This window comes from Macrobrachium nipponense, chromosome 11 (assembly GCF_015104395.2).
Source record: "Macrobrachium nipponense isolate FS-2020 chromosome 11, ASM1510439v2, whole genome shotgun sequence".
NCBI classification, from domain to species: Eukaryota; Metazoa; Arthropoda; class Malacostraca; order Decapoda; family Palaemonidae; genus Macrobrachium; species Macrobrachium nipponense.
The window spans coordinates 17,172,287-17,180,342 of NC_061087.1; the positions used below are offsets into that span (position 1 = coordinate 17,172,287).

General features: G+C 32.9%; 1 pseudogene; it reads left to right on the top strand.

The window, feature by feature from the left end:
• Nucleotides 1-232: 232 nt before the first annotated feature.
• LOC135213813 (uncharacterized) overlaps nucleotides 233-8,056 on the top strand; it is a 91,793-nt pseudogene continuing 83,969 nt past the window's right edge.

The following is an 8,056-nucleotide window of genomic DNA, read 5'->3' on the forward strand; positions in this document are numbered from 1 at the left end:
TACTTCGTTCTCTAACACTGGGGAAAGGGAACTTTTAATGTTTCACTGAGGTATGCAATGACTTCATTCGTCTGGGACGATCACACAAGGGGAAGCATGCGGCCATGAGGCAGTGAGAGGGAACAAAAGGATGAGTTCTTTTTTGGTTGGAAATTGAATTGGGAAAATGAGGATCAAAATGATAATAGGATGGGAGAGACTGGCAATATGCTGTTTCACAAGACGTACCTGGATGTCGTGTTCAGTGTGGACCTTTGTAGAAACACGTGGCCTGGCTTTGTCACAGGTCTTGGTGTCTTGGCGCGCCACTCACGCCCTGGATAGGCCTAACAGGAAGGCAGGTGGTTGGACATCCGTCCGAGGTCACGTCCTGCAGTCGACTGGGGTGAGAATCCAGGTGGTTTGCTTGGGTGTTTGGATTCAGCTTAACCCCCCACGAGCAAGGCAAATCCTGGAAACAGAGCATACAGCCAGCAGAGGGGTCACAGGAAAAGGAGCTTAAGATATAGGTCTAAGAAGTACCAATCTGCCTACATCCTTCCCTTCGAGATACGTCCCTAAAGCTGACAAAAGACTATATTCCCCCAACAGGGGAACTCTCTACCTCTGGCTGGCGGGTTTTGGTTCCCGCGTTTCCTAAAAATCAGCTGATATTTGGAAGAAATGGCTGCCGTTTTCCAAATCAAATTAATTAATTAATATCTGGGTAGACGGAACGATCTATAAACGTCACAATATATATATATATATATATATATATATATATATATATATATATATATATATATATATATATATAATGTGTGTGCTTGTGTTACTTCACATTTTGTTTGTTGTCTTTCATCATCTGATTCAGCAAATAAGCTAACATATACTTGCAAGTAAATTTCCAGTGTAACCCATTTTGTAAAACATTACCAGAAGTGAAACGCAACATTTTGTGCTTTGAGCTCATTCATGCAAATGGTTAATTTGCGTTTTCAACGATGAATGCAGCTGGTGAAGGAATTTATTCCTTTGTAGAATGTGTGTTGGAATTCCAGATATCGAACTATTAGTTTATTTCTTCTTTTATTATACGTGAACTTTTTAATTCATCTATTGTCAAACGCCAACACTGTATATCATTCTTCTTTATTACCGTTAATTCTCGGTCATATCTAAACGTTTAACACAAAGGTGAAGATTAATTTTTGCACTTGCATGCTAAGCATTCATTGAAGAAACGCTTTATTACAGCACATAACTTCATAAACCACTTAGGGTTATCAAGACTCGGTTGTCGCATATCCAGTGAATATAATTGGTTTCATATCCATCTTTAATACCTGGAGAACCTGAGTAAATTGTTAGCTGTTATATTAAACTTATTCAGCAATTATATATATATTTAGTATATATATATATATATATCTATATATATATATATATATATAAATATATATATATATATATATATATATATATATATATATATATATATATATATATATATATATCTATATATATATATATATCTATATGTATGTATATTAATATATATATTATATATATATATAGATATATATATATATATATATATATATATATATATATATATATATATATATATATATATATATATTATATAGATAATATTATATATATATATATATAAATAAAGGTATAAGCCACGAAGAAATGATAAACAACGAAGTAGCTGCAAGATCTATCTCACTATACGTATATACATATGTGTGTGCGCATATTATGTTATGTCGAATGACTTTGAAGATAAAGGATGAAAATCTTTAGAATTCAGAGATGAGTAACAAAAAAAATTAAGCTTCAGTTGTTTATTAAAACTGTCTCCATTCTGTTAAATTCAGTTCCATTTTTAGCATTTTTCCTATGACAAGCATTGATTATAAGCTATTACGAAGAATGAATATTCATGCGATTCCTTCATTAATCTTAATTGATAGAATAAAAGGAAAATCATAATCCCTGAATAATTATGGCATCAAGTTAAAAATAAAACCTTTCTAAGATGAAGATCTCGGTCATATTAATCTTCTTTTTGACACGACAATTATAGCTAATAGGTTCTACGCAGGGATTTTTTTTTAGGATTAATAATTTATAGGAAATAGAACATGAGAACAACTGGGCAGAAATAATCGCACAATTCCACTTCACTTTATTTTACCCAGCGTTCCCATCAAAACTGCATTTTAGAGCAATGTTTCTTTATCCTTAATTTAATGTATGATAAAAATACTCATTGTAGAAAATAATACTCTAAGAATTGTCGAAAAATATCGGTGTTTCTTTCCCCTGATAGTCTTTCAACCAGATCTCGCCCTTTAACATTTTGAACACGGAAGATTGTTCTATGAGATCGTGTTCAGATTAATGGTATCATTTATTATATTATTATATTTTTTGAAGTGCCGTTTCCCTGAGTTTTTATTTTTTATTTATTTATTGGCATGTTGCTGTGCAAATTCTTCTACAGCTCCGTCATTTTTCCCTTGGGAAAAATGACAGAGATATGGTTATTCGCGAGTCATACCCGGAATTCATGTTCTAAGAAGAGCAGAGACAGTTTTAAATGTATTCTGTATTTATTTTTATGTGTTTGAGTTTGATATACATTCAGCGCCGAGTTAACGACATTTAGCGTTCGAGGGAACTTTTTTACTGCGCTAAATAAATAAAAAAAAATATTTGCACCATTCTTCCAAAATAATAATTGTTGTTTTACATGACGCGATAACGTAATTGACTTTCGTATGAATTTTAAGCAAGTGCAGCCTCTTCAGGTAATTAGACTTGCTGAGAGTAGGATACATCTAATAAAAAAGTCTTTGATTCTTTAGGTCACTCTTAAAGAAAGATATAAAATCTTTCTTTAAAAGTGACCTACAGAATCAAAGAATCTTTTTTTTTCCCCAACTGAACACACGTTATCAGCACCAGATATAAACGACCCGGAGGTTGCAACGGATTTCGTTAAAATGCTGCTTTCCCTGGGGAAGCCATAAAACTTGTATTCGCAGCAAGAAATTGAGCTCTGAGAAGGCTACTGGGAAGATTTAGGTTTGCAAATGCACTGAAAGTCGTTGAATAGAGGACGAAATGCGAGGAAAGAGAGAAACGTACCCTGTAAATACGTACACAAACATTAAAAAGCAAAAAGAACTGCAAACTGGATACTGTACTGCATGTGATTTATAAAAATTTAAATTAATAATTGTTAATCTATTTTTCTTTTGACATGTATTTTGGAAAGTGATTTTTCTCAAATGATAAAGAATTTGCGTTTATCTCTCAAGAGAAGTGGCAGTTAAAAGTAAATTTTTTAACGAAATAGGACTTATCTCATTGAAAGTCAGTCAGACATACAATCACTTTTTATTGAACATTTGAGAATTAGGAGAAGAATAACCTGGCCACTGGGCTACTGTTCATTTATAGAAAAATAAATTGTTTCAAAAATTATTTGTATTGACTCGTTTCATGAAATAATTATACACATGGTAAAGCTTGTTATCAAACATGTTTTATAGTGAAGCGTACTATAAAATTCCCATTTCATTCTTAAGGAATTTTTATCTGCCGTTCAGAACTTAGTGGTATCATGAAGGCTTACATGATTACAGTGAAAAAAGTAATACAGATTAATGATAACTAGAAAACGATTTAACCATAGGGATTAGAAGTCATTTCTATATAATACTGAGGTTATTTTATAGTAATTATTAAAAAATGAAGATGAAAAGTTGTAACATATCACATACGAACATTCACTTGTACTTCATTATATTATTGAATTGAATGGGACCTTTTATTACTTATCAGTTTATCAAGTGTCAGTATTTGCGCTATGTGCTAAGACAGCCTGGAGTATTTGAGTTGATGTGTTTAAATGACTTAAAGCCAAGGAACTTCGTAATTTACTTAAACAGGCGGGTTTCTTCAGCAAGAAACCCTTTCTTTCGATGTAAAATGTCCCACAAACATTTCAGCGAAAACCCGTCAGTTACTAAAAGAAATTGCTTCTAATAGTATTTGTGGCCCTTTGTGTCACACAGCATTTCAGGCGAGGCTGATGATGAGCCTTCATAAAAAAAAAATTAATCCTGAGAAAATCATTTTCCTTGAGGCATTGTGTATCGCTCATATCTGCTCGTACACAGTCATTCCTCCTGCTGAATGTGTAGTTGTAAAGGATCCAGACATTTTAAGTGACGGTTAAAAGATAGGTGTAACTGCCGGTGCACATAAGGTAATAAAACTCAGTCGTATTATAAGAGTTCAGGGATTTTTGGTAAGAGGTTCTGAACTCAGTGCATTTACAAGCGGTCCGATTATCCGGGTTCTTCAATCCTGAGAGGCAACTTTTGTCAATACTCCAGTGTTATTAATTTTGGTCATACGACCTTTTTTAAAGCCTCGAAGCCTCTCGATAAAGTAATCGGGCGGTTGTCTGTTCTTCTGAGGTCACTATGATATAGTGCTCCTCGGTTAAAATAGTGGTTCTCAGGTAAAATCATTTGTTTTCGGTTCAGCAAATGTTAGCCCATTGAAATGGAGTTTTTAGTTGTTAACGTAATTTGTGAAAGACTAATCAGTTCTGTAGAGAATTTTCATCGATCAGTGGGCACTAACGATTTTATGAATATCAGATTTTCCGAGTAATTCATGTTGTTTGATTTTTTATTTATTTTTTTAATCTCCTCGTGTATTTTCCATACGGAACTTTAGAACAATAATTCTATTAATTAATAAGAAATAAGGTAACAATTTCTGAAATTCATCCTTGATCCATAAACGCTTCTTACTACTTGCAAAATTAAGAGTTTTTCATCGTTGAATTGTACGGAAGCGGTTAGTTATACATTTTTTCCTTATTACAATATTCAAAAACAATACAACGAAGCAACATCATCTACCTTCCATAAAAAGAAAACGCTAGGGGTCAAATCTTTTAGATAAAACTAGGAGGATTTCCAGATTGAATCTGTATCTTCTGTTACCAGCTTCTTTCTTAATCACTGGTACTCTGGCAACTTCGTAATTAAAAATTAAAAAAAAAAAACAAGAGTTGATGTACGTATTATGGAAAAGGATTTTTAAAATAAATATTCAAAGATAAAACTGGTACGAGTAATGGATTTATGGAGGTCAGTGGTGTCTTACCTTACAATGATTAGGTTCAGGAACCTCGAAAAACTGAATGTGTTAACTAACTGAACAAGTGATGGGTGTGGAAAATAGTGATAATTTTGCACAAGGTAATAAAATTATGAATGAACATATTTATTCACAGTGCACATAGTCCTCTGTTGCTATTAATTATAATAAATTGCATCAGTGATCATCGTACATATATATAAAAAAGATTGCATTAGTAAGTTTGAATCCAGAATTTATAAATGTTTCTTACCATGAAATAACGAAATATATCCTTCTTGAGCACATGTTTACAATTATTGGACTCTAAACACAGGAAGAAATTTATGATACTACTTTTAATCTCGTTTCACCTTATATTTATTTTTTTTTTAAATTAGAGCTAATTCTATAATATTTAACATTTGTGCTTAAAACTTAAAATTCAGAAACGACATTTTATCCTTTGGACGTCGACGTTAGGAAAATTAGCCAATTACGGAACACGGGGATTTATATGATACCAGAAAACGTTTTTAGTGAATATCGAATACAGAGTTTGCATATGCTAGGTTTTATTGATATATAATTGAAAAATATATTGCATTATATATATATATATATATATATATATATATATATATATATATATAATTGAAAAATATCTTGCATTATATATATATATATATATATATATATATATTTATATATATATATATATATATATATATAATTGATATCTTGCTATATATATATATATATATATATATATATATATATATGTGTGTGTGTGTGTGTACAGTATGTATGTGTGCGTCTGTGCGCCTTCACATATGTCAGCAGTTATGAGCACATACGCTTGCAAGATACAAGCATTTTCCCAATTCGGAAGATACCCTATTGAAGCGATCTTTCCCCACTAAAGGAAATTGCATTTGTTGGCGAAGTCTTGTCGGTTCCGTGTACTCTCTTCAGGTGGGAGATGGAGATGCCGCCTAAGTCTTTGGAAAGATAGGAAGGATATTCACGAAATGTCTCTCTCAGCCTATCGTAAAATATGTCTTGATTACGAGTTCTTGCTTTAAGAGGGAAGAAATAAGTTTAAATATGGCGCATGAGAGAAAAATGAAACATATGATTTTCTGTATCTTATGACATGAAAGATGAAATGGGGGAGTAATCAGACGAGCAATTTAGATTAATTGGTGACCTGAGGATGTCATGAGTACTTATTCAAAACATGTAAGTGAAACTAATTCACGTCTAGGTCAAGGCTACTGGAGCAAGTAAATAATATTGTACCTAAATAAAAAAAAGAAGAAAAAAAAAAAAAAAAGAATTGACCCTGTTTTAGAACCCAGGTGAAGCCTTTCACACGTAATGGAAATTGCCAAAACTGTTATTTAAGCATGTAGACAAAATTACATATCATTTGAAATGCTTACGACTGATGGAAGTCTTTTTCATTGTTTTATCAGACTAAAGGGAAATAAGCCCCCTTATGCCAAATATGATGCCTTTCATTCGTTTAGTATGTTGAAAACAGTAGTATAAAACCGTCCATATGGTCCAGGGTTTTACGTAGGAACAATTATTCTTATCTAATTTAGCACTTTTATACGATGTTCCTTCTAATTTAAAACAACAACAGGGGAGCAAAGTAAAAGAAAACAACTCAGTTGAGATTTTCCAGAACCATGATGGATTTTATGGAATAAATGGTATAGAAAAGATCATTTAGGTGATACAATCATTACTTTAATTACGTACGTAATGAACGAAGAAAATTACCGTTCGTATCGTAATTAATGTGTTTGCGATGGCTATTACAAGGGGCTTGGTGGAAATACATGCAAAGCGATCAAAGTCATTTTTTTTTCACTTCAACTGAAGGCTCGTAATTAGTGTTAAATTTCTGGTATGTGGGAATTAGTGAATGCATTACTGAAGGAAGGCTCTGACTTAGGTGATAAATAAGCTTAGGTAATAACAGCGTAATTGCACAAGTGCTTGAAAATAACTTACGCATTAAATATCATCGTAAGGTGGGCTAAAATTTGGAATTTAGAAGGTATTTAAAATTGAATGAAATGTATGTAAATGAGACCAAGAAACTTCTTTATATGAACTCAATGATGCCTCTTTATATTAACCCAATGATGCCCGAGACTGAACAAATTCACAGATCTGAAATCATCTTTGCAATTTGATTTTAGGGAAATCCTCCTTAACGAATGAATAATAATTATAGATTCTTTATACTACAATTTTTCTCTATTTTTGCCTATCTAATAGATCATTTCATTGGCAATGTATCTACAGTACATTAAAATTATTGTTTAAAACTAAATACTATATACCCTGCATAAACTCTCTTATTACTTTTGATTATTACTAACATTTTCAATACATGAAAATTTCGCTAGTGACTACTGATATCACTGATATATTGAGCATATATAATGTTTTTGCGCAACCATTCAACTCATTCCTCAAGCCACATCCTTCTTGTTACATTATATATTTCCCCTCTGATTTTATCATTCTGCCAGAAGGAGCCTCTCCATTCCAACCCCTCCCCCTCCCTCCTCCCCGCCTCCCAGCTGATGTGGAAGCCTCCTGCTGAAGCCTTGTTTAGGAGGAAATACTTGCTCGTTCTGCGCATCCTTGATATTATTTCATATTTTCCCATCTTCACACATCAGTGAAATGATATATCTTATTTCTCTGGTAACCGCTCTCCTCATTTCTTCCTACGCATCCTAATTCGCTTTCAGATCGTGACTGTTCCCTCGGAAGGATTCTCTCAGCATCCTCTAAGAACCTTTGCTCGAGGGCGAACCCTTACAGCTGAGAGAGATCCTGTTATGGCGGACGGGTTCACATTGCCTGGGCCATC